Genomic DNA, 17,516 nt, shown 5'->3' with positions numbered 1-17,516 from the left:
CCCTGGAGGGGGGAAGTGACCGTCAGAGACAGGCCCAGGTTGCAGCGCTCAAGTGCTGCTCAGTCTCCCCAGTGCCTCGCAGATCAGCCCTGCTTCGACTGGGGGTTGGGGGCAGCTTGCTGGGAGGCCACAGCCAGCTGCAGGGTTTGTGGCTGTTCGGTCGGGTCCTGGCTCCTGGGAATGCGCTGGTTTGTAGGGGGAAGATAGGATGCTTGGAACATTAAAACAAGGTCTGATTCATTACTGAAAACACAGCCTGTCTCGCAATCATCTGTGGAATACGACTGTTTGGAGAGCTTTCGGAGAGCAGTGAATGCCCCACGGGCCAGTACTCTGCATTCACTTCCCCCTCTCCTGTACATATTTAGCTGCTGGCCCACCTGACATGGAGGCTGCAATCCTCCATGCCGTGGGTACTGGGAGTCCATTGGCATCAATTAACAGGCCTCCTCCCTGCACCCACGGAGCCATGTTTTAAAGGGGGAGATGTCGTTTGGGCCCATAAAACGTGCCCCTGTAATTTTGTTCCCAAGCCCCAGCCAGTTGCACTACAACGCTCAGAATCCGGGCACCAGTCTGTTTGGGCCCACCGCTCGTTCTTTGGGCCCTGAGTTAATGGGAACAAATGTTACGGGTATCCAACCAAAAGGGAGGCCAGGGCTCAGGCTGGCTGAAAATGTAAACGCCAATGTCCAAGAAAGAACGCAATGGTTTTTTCGTTTGCCCAATGAAAATAATTAGGTAAATACGGTACTCAGAAAAGTGGGCCTTTACTCCAGGCAGGGTTATCCAGGCCTACAAGTGGCTGATCACTTGGACGTTGTGGCGTGGAATATGGGTCCCTGGTATTACCTGTGATAGTCCAGGTCTGTGCTGCCTAGGCACTGGGGAGCCGTTGTCTCTGCATATCCCCAAGATCTGTGGATTTGGCCGGCGTCAGTCTCCATAATCCAAATCTCTTCCCCAAGAGCATTCAGTGCAAGTACCATCTGGAGACGGCAAACCCTGAGCCCCTCATGCAGGTTTTTCTGTAGAAGGCAGGAATCTAGGGTGCAGTCATGCTGCACCATGCAAACTGTGGCCCAGATACTGCAAAGGCTTACACGTATTTGGCTTTCAGACTGGGAGCAGTCCCATTGTCTTGACAAGGACTGTCGATGTGAACAGAGTTCAGCACACGCGTGAGCCTTGGCAGGATCAGGGCCAGCTCACGTGCTTAGGAAGGGAGGAGGAGACTAACTTCTCTGATTGAGACAGCAGGACTAGTTTCTAGGTAGGCAAAGTGTATTCACCCCTGGTGGACTTCACAAAGCATAGATGTGTCAAAGCTTTTTTCTAATCATAAAAGCCCCACAGAATTCAATTAGTACCAATACGAGGGATCCTGAATGCTATTTTGCTATAGTTTCCAGGTTAAAAGGCACTTCAGCTGAGAACGTCCCGCTCCTTAACTCCTCACCTCCACTGGTGGCTGCGATGTGGGGGGAGGAGTTCTTTAGGTAAGAGGCAGTCAAGCAGAATGCAGCTCACGTGCGGTCAGCTCCTTGCCTCCGAGGAACCACTTCATGCGCCGACAGATGCCTCGCGGGGTCAGCGGGGCAGAAAATCTGGAGCGACTCATGTCAATTTCAGGATCCTGCAGCTGCTGAGCTCCTTTGCTTGTCAGTTTGCCTCCTGGTGCTGGGAAAGGAAGCCAAGCTGACAGCAAGCCATGGAGCAAGCCAGCAGCAGCTGTGTGAAATTGACAATGAGTGGCAAAACAATTGCCAGCCATGTGACTCCTAACTAGGCCATCTGCAAACCAGGTCATTTATTCAGGACCCCAACAGTGCACCTCGGTTTGAAAACCTGGGCCCTTATAGTTGTCAAGGGCCACATAGGTCTGTGGCCTGAAGTTGAATGATACAGTGAGGATGGTGTTGCAGGTTCTAGCCCATTAACATCTGGTTTCATTTTATCACGTGAATACGTTGTGTGCAGTTGGAGTTTTCCACAAGAGCTAAGTGCAGAGTCTCCTTGATCTGCCTTTGAGCGAAGGGCCATGACACACACGGTTACTTGGCTTTCATTCAACAGGAGCGTACACTTGAGCACTAGGCCGGTGCTGCACAAGGTCACTCACACTTCAGGCCATTGGAATTAAAGATCTGTACAGATTATTTCTAAGGGGTGCTTGGGGATCTGAGAGTGGCTGTGTCTCATATATTGGGTCTTGCATTTATGTTTTTCACAGGCTTTTTAATGCCTAAGGGAGCCCTTGATGTCAAACTAATGTGTTATTTGGTTTTCTTATGATATAGCAGGATAGAGGAAATACCATGAGAAGACCAAATCTCACTGCTTGTTAGCTCCAGAACTGGCTCTCTGAGGTATTAAACAGCCTACAGAAGGCACATACAGAGGTGGATTTCTCCAAATGCTGCTGTTCGCAGCTGTGGGCGACAGGGGGTCTTGCAGAGTCCTAATTTCCCACTGAGACTTGGGGGTACAGAGTAAGTGTTCTCCCTTCAGGCCTGAGCCCCACTGCCTCACACGTTAGCTGGTCATTTACACCTGAATAAAGTGGTTGCCAATGCTACTGAATCGTAATTCTCTACTCACACGCCTGTGAAGGGCTGCCAGGAGTACTAGACAGTGACTATACAAGGTGCAAGGCAGGCCCTGGCATGGTACTAAAAATTAACCCAAAGCAGAGCCCTGAATCCACCCCCCCCCCCCCCCCCCCCCCCCCCCCGCCTCCCATCCGCCACCAGCCCAGGTGAGTTGAGGGCCCATTCTGGCTTGGGGCTCTCTCTAAAATGGCCAGGGACCCCATGGGATAGAGAGGGAGGGATTCAGTGTCACCCACAAAGTCTTTCATTGGGACTGATTGGTAACAATCACAAGCTACTTAAGCAACTGGATGGCTCAGATAACACCCCGCAGCAATATGCCCCTGGTTCTGATCTGGCTCCTGTTGGTAGAAGGTTGTTCCCATCTGAAGAATATTGGGTCATGCCTGTGAGATGAATTGGTGGTCTCCCTCCAGTCAGCACTGTGTAGGTGCCTGCAGCAGAACCACTGGTGATTTTTAGCTGGTAGTCTCATTAGATAGGCGAGTTGGCCTTTCATTCCCTGACCTCTCTCTCGGGTATGGATCTTCCAGGGCAGAGCAGAGGCAAACCCAGGCTGTTTTCTTTGGCTCAGTTACATCCCATGACTCCTAGTTAAACCATTGGACTGTCTCTGAACAATTCCTCTGGTCTGGTGGCGGTAACACCCTTCATGGACCTCCTGTTGGAGCGGTTGTACTGTGCATCAATAATGAAAGAGTGGATGGAGTGAGGAGGGGGGGGGGGGAGGAAGGATTGTTCCACTGTGGATAAACACTGAAATAGTCATTGGGCATGAGAGACTGGGAATAACTCTGGGGTCCAGAGTTTCAAGCACGCACCTGGGAGATGGAAGACCCCAGAGCCACCCCCCGCTGCTCCAACCACTCTTTCATTGTTTAATCCAGAGAGCAACAGCTTCAACAGGTGAATCGGAGTATCCCAGAGCTCAGTGGTTGGAGCACTCTCCTGAGAGGTGGGAGATCCCTGTTCAAATCTTTGCTTCCTCCTCTCTGCTAGGCAGGGGGCAATTGAACCTGGGTCTCCCACATCCCAGGCAAGTGCACTAGCCCCTGGGCAGCACCCCCCCCTTCCTGGAATGGGACCCAACCAAGTAGGCAGTCTCAGAGGATGCCTACCAGATGGGGTCCTGCATGCAACGTAGGTAGCCAAATGCCTGTCTCTCTCCAGTTCATGAATTGCTGTGGGGCTAAGTTGGGAGATGGGTGTCCAGATGCCTAGAGTGAGGCAGCAGCGTGCATACCCAGCAGCAGAACATGGGCACCAAGAGAATTGGGGCTCTGAAAAATGGAGATGCTGAGGGAGTTTAGGCACCTACAGGGTTCAGCACCAGATTTGTGGATTGGCTACAAAGCTGGGACGTAGGCAACCAAACCCAAGACTTCAGCGCCTACAGCTTGAGTTGAGGCACTTAAAGTTCTTTTGTGGATCCCACCCTATCTCAATAGGAAGCATTTGGTTTAAGTCATTTTGTCAGAGAAAGGCCTCGGCACCAGAAGAGATGAAAACATAATTGCTTTTAAAAAGTCTTGTTTACAATAAATAGAGTCACCCAACCCAATGGGAGTTATGACCTGTACATGCCCTTCAGAGTCCTGCCTGGAACTCTGGACAAGTCACGGAGACTCACCTTACCGACAGCTTATTGGGCATGACACAGCTTCCATATGAGGAGAGATTAAAAAGACTGGGACTGTTCAGCTTAGGAAGAAAAAAAAAACAACTAAAGGAGAAATATGATAGAGGTCTATAAAATCATGACTGGTGTGGAGAAAGTGAATAAGAAAGTGTTATGTACCCCTTCACATAACACAAGAACCAGGGGTCACCCAATGAAATTAATGGCAGCGGGTTTAAAAACAAACAAAAGGAAGTATTTCTTCACACAACGCACACTCAGCCTGTGGAACTTGTTGCCAGGGGATGTTGTCAAGGTCAAAAGTATAACTGGGTTCAAAAAAGAACTAGATAAATTCATGGAGGGTAGGTCCATCAGTGACTATTAGCCAAGATGGTCAGGGATACAACCTCATGCTTTGAGTGTCCCTAACCTTCTGACTGCCAGAAGCTGAGATTGGATGACAGGGGATGGATCAGCTCAGTAAATTGCCCAGTTCTGTTCATTCCCTCTGAAGCATCTGGCACTGGCCACTGTTGGAAGACAGGAGACTGGACTAGATGGACCATTGGGCTGACACAGTATGGCCATTCTTATGATGTTTCTGCTCTTGTCCCTCCATTTGAAGGGTATTCAAAAATACCATGGCCAAAGTTTTCAGAGGTGACTAGTGATTCTGGGATCACAGTTTTTGGATAAGACACCTTCCAGGTCCGGCCTGTCAGAGGATGGGTTTTCAGCCCTTTCTGAAAGCCAGCACCCTTTTTCGCAGCTCAAGTCAATCACCCAATATCGAAACATCCAAAACCACTGGCTATTTTTGAAACTTACTGGTTTAGTGTCATTGCCAGGGTGCTGGAATGGGGGTGGGGTGGAGGGTGGATGAGGAGGGGGAAAAGGGCGGGAGGCCAGGGCCCCATCATTTTTTACAGGCTATAAGGGTGAGTGACATGGGAGAGAGGGCAGAGAGGAACCAGAAGGGCCTCAGTGGGAGTGGGAAGGGGAAGAGGCGGCGGTGGCCCCCCGACTTTTAGGGAGCTTCTGATGCTCTGGGGCAGACGTCAGCGCATCCGAGGGAGTTTGGGGAAAAGCTGATTTACACAAATCATGTATAGAACTTTCCCCTTCAGTGGTATATGGTTTATTAGGATGGGACCTTTCCAATCTCATTCAATGGGAAATACAGCCTCTTTTTTGGCATTACTGTACTATCCCTTGGGACCGACCTTCCCAGGGAATACTGTTGGTTTAGGATATTGCTCTTTCTAACCCATGTTAGAGTAATGGTCTCAAGTTGCAGTGGGGGGGGGGTTTAGGTTGGATATTAGGAAAAACTCTCTCACTAGGAGGGTGGTGAAGCACTGGAATGGGTTACCTAGGGAGGTGGTGGAATCTCCTTCCTTAGAGGTTTTTAAGGTCAGGCTTGACAAAGCCCTGGCTGGGATGATTTAGTTGGGGATTGGTCCTGCTTTGAGCAGAGGGTTGGACTAGATGACCTCCTGAGGTCCCTTCCAACCCTGATAGTCTAGGATTCTATGTTAGCTCTACAGGACGCTGCACAGTTCTCTGTCTCTGGGAACCATGCAATCTCCTCTAGACTGGGCGGGACACAGGGCCACCCTGGTTAAGTGGCTTCTTTTGTGTCTGATTTGAAGTTGAGCTGTGGTAAGTGAATCCTCCAAGGCCCACATGCAGGATCAGATCCCAGAACCAGTGCATCAGGCCTTTCAAATCCCCTCCTTAAGACCTACTCCCATCGTGGTCCCTATGGCCACTTGACACCTGCCAATGGCCAGCTAGCCTGCCATGGTTATTTCCTGTTTACGTAGAGCAAACAGGAAAGGACGGTCCTTTCAGCCTTGCCGACTCTGCACACCACTCCATCTGTACGTAAACCCTCGCCCGCCCCCCTCCCAGTTCTCTTCCGCCTACCTCCCTGTAGCGGGGTGGTTACCCGCTCCTGTCCTGAGGCGTTTAAAACAGCCCTGGAGGAGGGATGTGGAAGGGCAAGATGCCTGGGCTGATTGGGAGGAAGCAGGCTCAGCTGGGGCCACGCCCCAATCAGGGCCCAGCTAGTCCTATAAAGGCTTGAGCCAGGAGCTCAAGCAGACAGTCTCTTTCTGTAGAGAGAAGGGCCTGGCTGCAGGGAGCTTAACCAAGTACCTGGAGTGGAGCAGGGCTGGGGAAAGGCCTGGGGAGCTCTGGCCTAAGAAAGCCCTAGGCTGCAGGCCTGGTAAGGCCTATTAGGTACTGGGTTGCAGGGGGCAGCCCATGGGTAGGCAGAGGCAGCAGGTCTGAACCCCTTTGCCTGTGAGGAGTGGCTGATACTGCAGTCTGCCCCAGTGAATGGGGGCTAGATGGAGACTGGGCAGTAGCCAAGACTGAGGCAAAGTGGGGATAGTGGGTGGGGGTTCCCCTGGGAGGGGGAGACCCAGAACTGAGGGAGTACTGCCAGGGGCAGCACCCCAGGTAAAAGGGCCCCGGGGTCCAGGGAGGGACACGGGGGCCAGAGGACAGGTGGATCACTGGCCTGCAGAGGGCGCTCCGGAGCTGGAATGAGCTAATTCCCGGAAATCACCAGCAGGAGGCGCCGCAGGGGTGAGTCTGCTCCTCTACACTCCCACTAGCTGTGACTCACTTGTATCCTAGGCTGTGGACTCTGTGGGGCAGGGCCTGCCTGCCTCTGCCTAGGTGTTCATACGGCATCTAGCACAATGGGACTGTCATACAAAAAATAAACTTTGATCCATGCGCACTTACGTCCTGCATAGAACCAGAGACACTGGAAAGCAAAAACCAAGGTCAGAGACTGAGGTGAAATCCCGACCCCATTGAAGTCAGTGGCAAAACTCCCACAGGGCTAGGCTTTCACCCACTGTTTATATATTTATGGCTGACACTGCTGTGATAAAGGTGGGGAGTAAAGAGGAAAGTGTTTCCTAAATACTGCAGGCAGGGTGCGTGCTGCTGTCCAAAAGGAAACAATTATTCCAACTGTTTACACTTGGCTGGCTATTTTCCCTTGAACTGCCATCTACGTTCTAGAACAGTGGTTCCCAAACTGGGGTTTGCGAACCCCTGGGGGTTTGCAAAACGTTACAGGGGGTTCTCGGGGAAAAATTCCCTAATGGTGGACAGAGCTGTCCTTAGGGACCCCGGGCAGCACGGGACCAGCAGCCCGGAGCCCCTAGACTTCCAAGAGCTAAGCAGATCAAAGTAAGCACAGCTATCACATTGAAGAGATTTAAACTTCAAGACTCCTTATAAGAAATGGAAAGGGAGGTGGATATTTTTTACTGTTTTTAAAATTAAATAGGCAGATACTTTTAAAAACAATACTATTATGAAGAACGAGTTTAAGCTTTGTTGTAATGTGTGGTGTTTGCTTGAACTGCTCAAGACCTGAATGCTTGTATAAGAGGAACTCTTTGATTCTTAGATGCCTTCATGCTGTTTCACATCTGATACTTCTTGATGAAACATAGGAGCCTTGTCTTATAACAAGCTTATTCAAAGTGATGCAAGCTACAAAAGTGAGCTCTTGGAAGAGTGTTGCCATTTTCATAATGTAATAAAAATACTGTAATGATAAATAATTAATGTGTAATAAGCATGTCATTAAAAAAAGTTATATTTCCAAGATCACTGCTTTTATAATTTATACTCAGGTAAAGGAGAAAATCCCTGGAAATATTCATTTTTAGGATGGGGTTCGCGAGACTTGACATTTTGGTGAAAGGGGTTCACAGGTTGTTAAAGTTTGGGAACCACTGTTCTAGAATGACCGTTCTTTGGATCCTCCAGAAGTCGCCTGGTACTTAGCTCCTCTTCTGTCTCTTCTTCTTGACTCGTCGCACTCGGAGGGCAAACACTCCTTTGAGAACCTTTCCACACAGCTCTCTCCATTTCTCCCTCAAACCTTCTCTTCCTCTCGCTCCATTTCTATGTGGCATTTTGAGTCTGCCACACGCGACAGATAGCACATGGGCCATTGGTTAAACTAGTGGGGTCACATCAAGGGTGAGCTGTCTCCACGCTGGGGGGAAGGGAGGGGGTTGGTCTGTTTAGGATATTACCACTGGCTTTATCTTTTCATTATTTGTTAGAGAGCTGGCCCGAGGTACAGCTGGGAACAGGACACAAGTAGATTGGGGCAAAACTCTGCCCCGCGTTACAGGTTGACTTCAGTGGGGTGGCCAGGATGTTACAGGGGGTAGGATACAGCCCTACATCTCCACTTCAAATTCAGCTTTGGACAGTAGGTGGTGACAGCTATTGGCCTTGCATAGCTATTCGGTCTCACGTAAAATGAGTTCTCTCTAGGTTCGTACACGGGGCCCCGTCACCATCGCACCTGAGTTGGTCATTTCAGTCCATCTTCCAGCAAGCATCAGCTACAATCGCCATGGCTGACAGTCTCAGCAGAGACCTGTGAGCACAGAGACGGGGCTATCCCCTCGCTCCAAGAGGTGGCCCCTTCAGCTCAGGGTTCAGGCACATCTGGAGGGCAGAGCTCAGACGCCAAGTCTGTCCGTGCACCATCTTCTGTGCACACGAACCACTACCAGACAGCCCTGGTGAGGTAATTCCTCAGGGAACGAAGCTGACGTTAGTCTGAGTCTGAACTACTCTGCTATTACCAGAGGTTAAACATTGTAGGAAGAGAGACATTCCTGCATGAAATTAAAAACTGTACAAAGCAGAAAGCCAAAACGTCGGCTGTACGTCTCAGCTGTTAGCTGGGCACGGTCCTAGGAAATAACCTTGACGTGGTGCTGGGGGAGGGCCAGGGAGCTAAAGAACCCACAAAAATGGCTAGCAATAACTATCTTCACTGGGGAAGAAATGAAAACCCAACATGTTCCGATGAGCAACTCGTGTGCACCCCAGGTACTGTAAAGCACCCCTTCTGGCTGGACGGCCTGCTCTAGTGCAGGGGGGACTTGGCTGGGACCCCAGAGATCTAGCTCTGCCCCCTGTGTGCTTGCCCTGCGAGGTAGGGCAAGTCACATCCCCTCTGTGCCTATTCCCCTCCCACCCTTGGCTATGGAGAAGCAAAGATCTTTGGGGGACAGGGACGGTCTCCCAGGGTGGGTTTGAACAGTGCCTGCCTGTGTGGCTGTGGAGGGCTGGCTGGCAGTTGATAGATTTTAAGGCCAGGGGCCCAGCTCCTGCACAGCCCAGTTGATGTGGTGCTGGTGAGGGTCAGCTCGGGGTAAGTGTCATGCAGATCCTCCCATCTGCCCTCCGTGGAGGGGACATGGTAGGGCTGGAGTAGCAGGGCTGTTTGGTCACTCCATCACCTGGGTTGGGCATAGGGAGAGAATCTCTTCCCCCAGCACCTGTACCAACTATCCGAGCTGGAGAGTGGGGTGGGTCTCTCGTTGTCCTGGTTTTAAGATACCCCGATGGCAATGAGAAGCCAGCTTTTGTCTCCCAGACAGCAGAGGTGGGGTCAGCAGAGAGGAAGATCTTTGGTTTTACAATATGCTAGTGGAGGCAGGGACACGGGCACATTGTACAGAGTCGAGCTGCTTCTCCAGCTCAGCTGCTGAGAGCACAGCATGCTGGTATTTTCAACATGAGGCAGGTAACGAAGAGGCCTGAGCTTCAAAGATGCGGCACACCCAGCGCTCCCATTGATCGGGTCACTTAGTGAGGTGCCTAGGTAGGGATTTAGGTGCCTTCCTTTAGGCACCCACATTTGAAAACGCTGGCCAGAGAGCCTTTTCAGAGCCCTTCCTTGTGAATCAAACCTAGAGCTTGGCATGGGGTCTGCTCACAGAAGGAAGTGAGTGCTGACCCCTACTGGCACGTTTGTATATTCGCAGTATATATCTGGTCCAGGTGGGTGTCATAGCCTCAAATAAATGTCTTGGTTGAGAACATCGCTGGGGAGATGAACCTCCCGCTTTGAGATTTCAGTCTGTGTTTTTAAACCAGGGCTCCACGTGGCTGGGTGAGCTAGTGGCAGAATAGAAGGCTCTGAAAACCTGCATCTCTGGCAGCTGTAGGGGAGACAGACATGCCCTGCTTGCAGTTGGTTGAACCAATCCTGGGATGGTCAGTCGAACCTTTCGAGCCTAAATATTGAGCCAGCAAGCTCACCGGAACAGGCTCTCAGGGACTGTGAATACAGGGGAAGCCACCTGTCAGGCCTTTCACTGCTGGACCTGCCTGTATCTCTGGAGGGGTTCAACAATGAAATGCGAACAAACTGGTCCAGGTTTTATCTGAACTAGGAGAGCTGCTCCTAGTCCAGCTACTGTAGGAGTCAGAACAGATTTAAAAACAAGAGCACAAGACCCCCCTCAGTTCATGACTTGGGCCATGTCTACACTTAAGCTTACAGTGGCACAGCTGTACCAATACAGCTGTGCCGCTGTAAGAGCGCTTATGTAGCCGCGTTACGCTGTCGGGAGAGTATCAGAGCAGTAGCCGTGTTAGTCTGGATCTGTAAAAAGCAACAGAGAGTCCTGTGGCACCTTTAAGACTAACAGATGTATTGGAGCATAAGCTTTCGTGGGTGAATGCCCACTTTGTCAGATGCATGACTCTCTCATCGATGTAATAAAACCAGCTCAATGGGCAGCCATAGCTATGTCACTCACCCACCAACATAGCGCTGTACACATGAGCGCTTATCCTGTCAAAACTTACATTACTCAGGGATGTGGGTTTTTTCACACCCCGAGTGACAAAAGTTTTGCCAACATATGTGCTAGTGTAGACCTCGCCTTGTTGGTCTAAACCCTTTACACCGGCAGATCTTTACCTGAATTCAACATTTAATCTCTTGGGCCAGTAGTGATACTAACACCTATTTCTCAGCCCCTAGCGTACTCTTACATAGGAGACCTACAGTACACAAGCATGAATACAAGATGAATACACACAGGAAATACCCATGTGTGAGTGTCTCCATTGTGTTTTGACTTATGATTATTCGTGGTCTGAGTGCAGGACTGGTCAGGAAGTTGTTCTCGTTAACCTCTTAGGATAGGACAAGAAGCAATGGGCTTAAATCACAGCAAGGAAGGTTTAGGTTAGACGTTAGGAAAAACTTCCTACCTGTCAGGGTGGTTAAGCACTGGAATAAATTGCCAAGGGAGGCTGTGGAATCTCGGTCATTGGAAGTTTTTAAGAACAGAATAGACAAACACCTGCCAGGGATGGTCTAATTATTATGTAGTCCTGCCTTGAGTGCAGAGGACGGGACTAGATGACCTCCCGAGGTCCCTTCTAGTCCTACACTTCTATGAAGTCTCTCCTGGGAGAGGAAGCGTAGGTAGTAGTTTGGAACTCAGGCCCCTGTTCTATTCCCTAAGCTTTGGCACCAATTCCCTCCCATTGGCATATCCCCTAACCTCACTGCTTCAGTGTCCCCATCTTAAAGATGGGGACAACAATTCTTATCTCCCTCACAGGAGCTGTGTGGGAGTTAATGGAAGCTCATAAGTGCTAAAGATTACGGCGCATTCCCTTGGCATAAGTGTACCATTTTTCTCTTACCAATCTAAATAGTACAAGAAATAACACAAATGCACAAGTGTTTTTTGGGCGGTCTTTGTATAAACGGATTCAGGAGCTCAGTGGTAAAGCTCTCTCCAGAACAGGGCCGGCTCCAGGCACCAGCTTGGCAAGCAGGTGCTTGGGGCGGCCACTTCGGAGAGGGGCGGCACGACCAGCTGTTCGGCGGCAATTCGGCGGATGGTCCCTCACTCCCGCTCGGAGCGAAGGACCTCCTGCTGAATTGCCACCGCAGATCGCGACTTTTTTATTTTTTTGTTTGGCTGCTTGGGGCGGCCAAAACCCTGGAGCCGGCCCTGCTCCAGAAATACCAAAGGCGAACTCGAGTCTGCCTTCTGTGGCGCACAGTTCCATTAGGCAGCTCGGCTGCCGACCTACAATTTACTTATCAGTTTCCCTGGGGATTTTAATGTCCCACTTCAAGGCAAACAGACGCTGCCCAAAGGAGTGTTTTGGTCTCTGAGTTTGCAGAGGATTGTGTTTTCCCCATTGAAAGAGAATTACATACCAGGGGCCAGACGCTCCAGTGGCTCATGTTAGGGCTCTTTGGCCACTCCCCCTGGTCGGTGCCAGTATGGAAAGGAAGCGGGGTACAATCAGAGAAATGAGGCCCGGCCACGATGCCCCTGTGCCAGGCCAGGCTGACCCTCTGCTGCAGTTTTGGCACATGGCTGTTGCAGTCCAGCAGAAGCTGGAGCTACCCTTAAGCAGCTCTAATGGAAGGCAAAGGAATGGCTAGGCACAGAGCAGCACTAGGATCAGAATGCAACACAGAGCCGGGCACTACGCCCCTGCCACACACGGTGTGGAGTTTGGTAGGGCCCATCCGGCTCAAGAGTTTGCTGCTGGAGTTTTGATAACCTTGTTGCCTCCTGCCCTCTGCTGGCAAAGCGCATATTGTCATTTCCAGTGCATTGTAGATACTGCGGGGGGGGGGGGGGGGGAGAAGGACAGGTTCCTGCTTGAATTTCTCACACTGAATGAGAGTAACATTTACCTGCTTGCTGGTTTTTGACAAATTTTCCCAGTGAACTGGATTTATGGAAAAATCAAAATTCACGAGCAAAAAGTTTCACTCAAAAGTTGACTCAGTTTCCCCAGCTGTAAGATGGGGATAAGGATATTGACTTCCTTTGTAAAGCAATTGGGGATTGTGGATGAAGGGTGTTTGTACCAAGAGCGAGGTATTATATGAGGAAACTCATAATATCGAGATGGGGATACCAACTCACCCAATACTTCTACTAGAAGCTCTGGGCTTTGTTCAATATGCTCATATTTGGTTTCACTAGAAGCGTATCCAAGTGCTGTGCATTAAGTAGAGCGGTGATCTGCATGGGACTGGTAAGCTGGGCTGCATGTTCCTTTGGAAGCAGCGAATCTGTGAGCACGGCGAGTGCCCTGTGGAGCAGGGGCTGGACGCTCCAGGAAGATGCTTGGAGGTCAGGCTGGGCCTTTTGGCTAACCTGCAGAGCGACAGCAGGGCCTGCGAGGCCTAGAGGGGAGTGCTGGTGTTGCCTGTGGCCTATGGGGTTGAGGAGCTGGCCCACAGCAGGCACAGACAAGATGTTGTGAGGCTAAGGGCAGGGGGTAGTGAGGTGCCTCCCAGTCCTGCGAAGTGTCAGCCGCCTTCCCCCTTTGAAAGCAAGCCACTGTACCCCAGAGACCCTCGGCAGCACCGCCCCCCTGTCCCCGGTGCACACTGCCAGTACTAGCCACTAGCCTGTGGGCGAAGGGGAGGATGGCTGTGTTCGAGGGCCTCGCTTCTGTGATCCTGGCAAAGCACCTCAGCGAGCTGGGCCACGGGAGACTGTTAGCAAGACCTCATCTCCACATCAGACTGTGCCCATTTGGGTGCTTCATTTCGCAAGGCTAAGGACTGGGTGATGTATGCGCCACAGGCCTTGCAGGGAGGGATTTATACCAAGGGCTGCTGCTACCTGTCAGCTTCCAGACACACGGACAGCGCGGGGCCTCTCGGGTATTCCCACAAGCTGACTCCAGCAACCAGCCTCACAGCCTAGGTCACCTGGCAATCAACAGGTGGAAGCAACAACTCAGCATCTGCGTGGTTCCCTGGCTGGAATCCCTGCCTACGAGTGGGGCCGGGAGCCAGCCCCACCTGAGCCATTCAGCAGCCTGGCTCGGGAGCCATGGCTCCGGTACTGACCCCAGCGCATGGCTTGCTTTCTGGCCAGCAACCCACAGCCCGCACCCCAAGGTTCACACAAGATGGGTTCAGGCTGGAAATTGAACCTCACGTACTCCCACAAATGCCCAAATTCCCCTGTCCACACCCCTCAACCCGGTCTCTCCGGGTCTTTAATCCTCCTGTTCCCCTACATTCTAATTCCTTTTCCCTTCAGTGTCCTGCCTGTCACATTCTCCCTTCATTACACTGCCTTCCTTCCTGTGCCCCATCTTACCTTCCTCCCCGTAAGTCTACCTGTCTGGGCCCTGTCCCTGCCTCCCCATGTTCCCTCATCCCTCACTACCTGCTCCCTGGACCACACACAGCTACTTCCAACCCCCTGGAAACAGGCGGGATGGGGGCAGTCTTACTAGGGCTACCTCATCTCCACTTGAGAATTGTGTAGGGAACTGGTGGGCGGCCACTTTAGCTGAGCACAGCCTGGCCCCATTCTCACAGTAGGTGACAGTGGCTGGTATTAGCCAGGTCTGAGCAGGCTACCAGCCTCAGGGCACCTCCTGATGGCAACGCACTGCAGGCCCTTTGCCTCAGTTTCCCCACCTGATCTGGTGATTTACATGGCTCTGCCCTCCAGCCAGGTCACTACAACACTTCAGTCCCCTTCCAGGGGAAACAGAATCCAGAGTCCCACTCCAAACACAAAATAAAGGTGTGATTGGCCCAAACAGGCTTAGCACTCATCCCCTTTAGAGTTATTCATCCACTCATCCCCTTGGGCTCAGCTCTCATTCACTCTCCTAGTGAGACACCCCACTGCCAGGGCCTATCAGGTCCCAAGGTACTTCCAAATTGTTCCTTGTCAATGCCTGTCTTCCCGCCAGGCAGGCTCAATCAGGCATCTGTCCTAGCTCAGCTCCAGCTAGGGTCTTCTCTCATCACGTGAATGTTATTGATCTGTACTCCTCCTAACCCAGCCCCCAACTGAGCAGGGCCTTCCCATTTTAGCCTCCTCCCTTCAGTCCTGGCACCCCTACAGGTGTAGCAGGAGGGGCTGATTGGGCCTACAGCCGCACATTAACCCTTCCAGGTCCGGGTGGGGTCTGTGTGAAATGGACAAGAGGCAGAGAATTGGCAGCAAAAGGATTTGTGTCTCCCCTCAGTTACCCTGCCTGATGTTACATGGGCTTGGACAAGTCACCCCTTCTGTCTTGTCATTATGCTAACTGATTTGTTTTAACAAGATTAGTGGTCAAGTCCCGCCCCAGTAAGACATGCATGCGCTCGGGACTTTAAATCAAAGCCATCTTTATACCATATGATGTTGTTGCCCCTTCAGTTTAGCTGTGAGTTCCTATTTGCTGCAAAGGTCCATTTAATGTCATTGCTTTTGCAACCGAATATCCAAAACCAGAGCCTGATGCTGCAGCTGTTATAAAGCACAGATTTTCACAGGGGCCTAAGGGAGTTTGGCACCAAAGTCCCACTGAGTTTCAGTGGGTTTTGGTGCCTAACTCCATTGGGCTCTTTTGAAAATCTCAGCTTACATCAATAGCAAGGTTCCTACTGACTTCAATGAGAGGAAGCTCAGCTGGTGTGATTATCTCAGTGTTGCTCAGCACATGGTCTTTAGACCAAAGGACTGGAAAATATAAATAAGGTGATTTTAAATGTAAAATGTTATTAATTATTATTTCTTAATATTATCACATAACCCCTTCTTCTCTTTAGCCACAGCAGAGCCTAGAGGTGCAACCAAGATTAGGGCCCCATAGTGCGAGGTGCTGTACAAACACGTAGGAGACAGTCCCTGCCCTGAAGAGCTTACAGTCTAAATAGACATGTTAGAGGGGAAACTGAGGCACAGAGAGGTGAAGTGACTTGCCCAAGGTCACCCAAAAGGTCAGTGGCCGTGCTGGGAACAGGATGCAGGTCTCCTGAGGCCCAGTGTATTGAACAAATCTGCCTCTCTGAATGAGCCCTCCAATATACTGTATATTTTGGAATAAATTACGGTAAATTTTTGAAGGCTTCTTGCCTCAAAGATGCTCTGTATAAATACATTGTCCTCATGCTGATATTTTAAACATTGCCTAATGGTTTGGTAGCAAAGATTTGCAAAGAAATCCTGACAGCTGCCCAGAAATATAGACCAGAACACTGGAAAAAAAAAATCATTGCAGTGTGTGACGCGTCTGTAAAAATTCCTAAACAGGATTAGAGTCCTTCATGAAAATTCATCTCCAGAGTAAGCCCATAAGCGACTTACAAACCCCTTCCTCTGAAAACTGTTGTTTAGCTTCCATCTTTGATTTGCCAGCTCTCTTACTAATGCATGGAAAGTCTCAGTTAGATTTTTGTTATCAACAGCAAAAATAACATATCCTGAGCAGAATATATTAGGGTTAGGGAGGAATCTCTTCCTCCGTCTCTCTAATGTTATTACACTTGAACCTTGCTAATTCTTTGCTCCCCTGCAAACATAGGAGCCACAATATGGCATCAGTTTTTAAGGAGAATTCCTGAATGGAATTCTCCCAACCGACCCCCGATCAATGTCACAAAAGACCAGCGGGGTTGGCCCATTTCTCAGCAAAGATTTAATAGTACTGAGTTGTAATTGGCTCTCATATTATAATGATTTGCCTAAAAATAGTAATGTGCCGTGTTACTTGGAGTCTGGTTTGTTTTGTATTGAGAGAGAGGTTCTGTTTCAAGGCATATGATGGACCAAAGTTTCTTTCTTTTCGTTTCTTTCCTTGGTGCAAAGCACTGAATTATCATGTTGAGGGTTCCAGATTTGTCATGGAATTTTTTATAAAATAATCACAGTCATGGTAAATTTAGTAAAAGTCACGTCTGCGCCACGATTTTTGATTAAAAAATGCCCTGACAAATGAAGGGGTACTGACTACCCCCAGCAGCATCCTCTACCCCAGCCCCCCAACCCTAAAACTGGCCTAGAAGGGAAGGAAGGCACAGGCTGGAGAATGAACCCACCCACACTCATCCTGGGCAGTGGTGGCTCCTGTGCCCCGTAGAGCTGAACCTGGCTCTCTGCTCCAGGTGCTGCAACCTGGTATGCTGGATTGCAGCGCCACTTAGGTTTGGCCTGCTGCCTTGCTCCTCGCCATCATGATGGAGCGGTGGCTGGGCCAAATCTGTGACCCCACAACTGGGTTGCAATGCCCAGAGTGGGGAGCTAGGCCCAGCCCCACGGGACAGGAGCTGCAGCTGCAGGGTAAGTCACGGACACAGAAAAAGATCATGGTCAAATAGGAAAATCACACTATCCATGAATTTTTTTTCCTGCCATGACAAACCTGCAGCTGTAATCATGTTGCTTGTAAACCTTCACAGATCCTGCTGCCCTACTGTGGTTCCTTGCTAGGGACAGTGTGCCAATGTCACTTCCTGGTGACGGCTTTTCTGTTGTCTTACGTGGGTTACTCTGCAGGTTGCCAGTGATGGGTCTGGGTTTGCTGTTCACTTGTTCAAAGGAGCAGGTGCAGCAAAGTGATAACTAAGATAGATACATAGAGCATGTTCTGGTGGGCTGACTGGGTTCTCTTATCATGACATTATTAATATTTCCTGGGGACGGCTT

The sequence above is a fragment of the Terrapene carolina genome, unplaced genomic scaffold (genome assembly GCF_002925995.2).
Source record: "Terrapene carolina triunguis isolate 2854851 unplaced genomic scaffold, T_m_triunguis-2.0 Scaffold102, whole genome shotgun sequence".
Lineage (NCBI taxonomy): Eukaryota > Metazoa > Chordata > Testudines > Emydidae > Terrapene > Terrapene triunguis.
Note: the sequence above shows the minus strand (reverse complement) of the source record.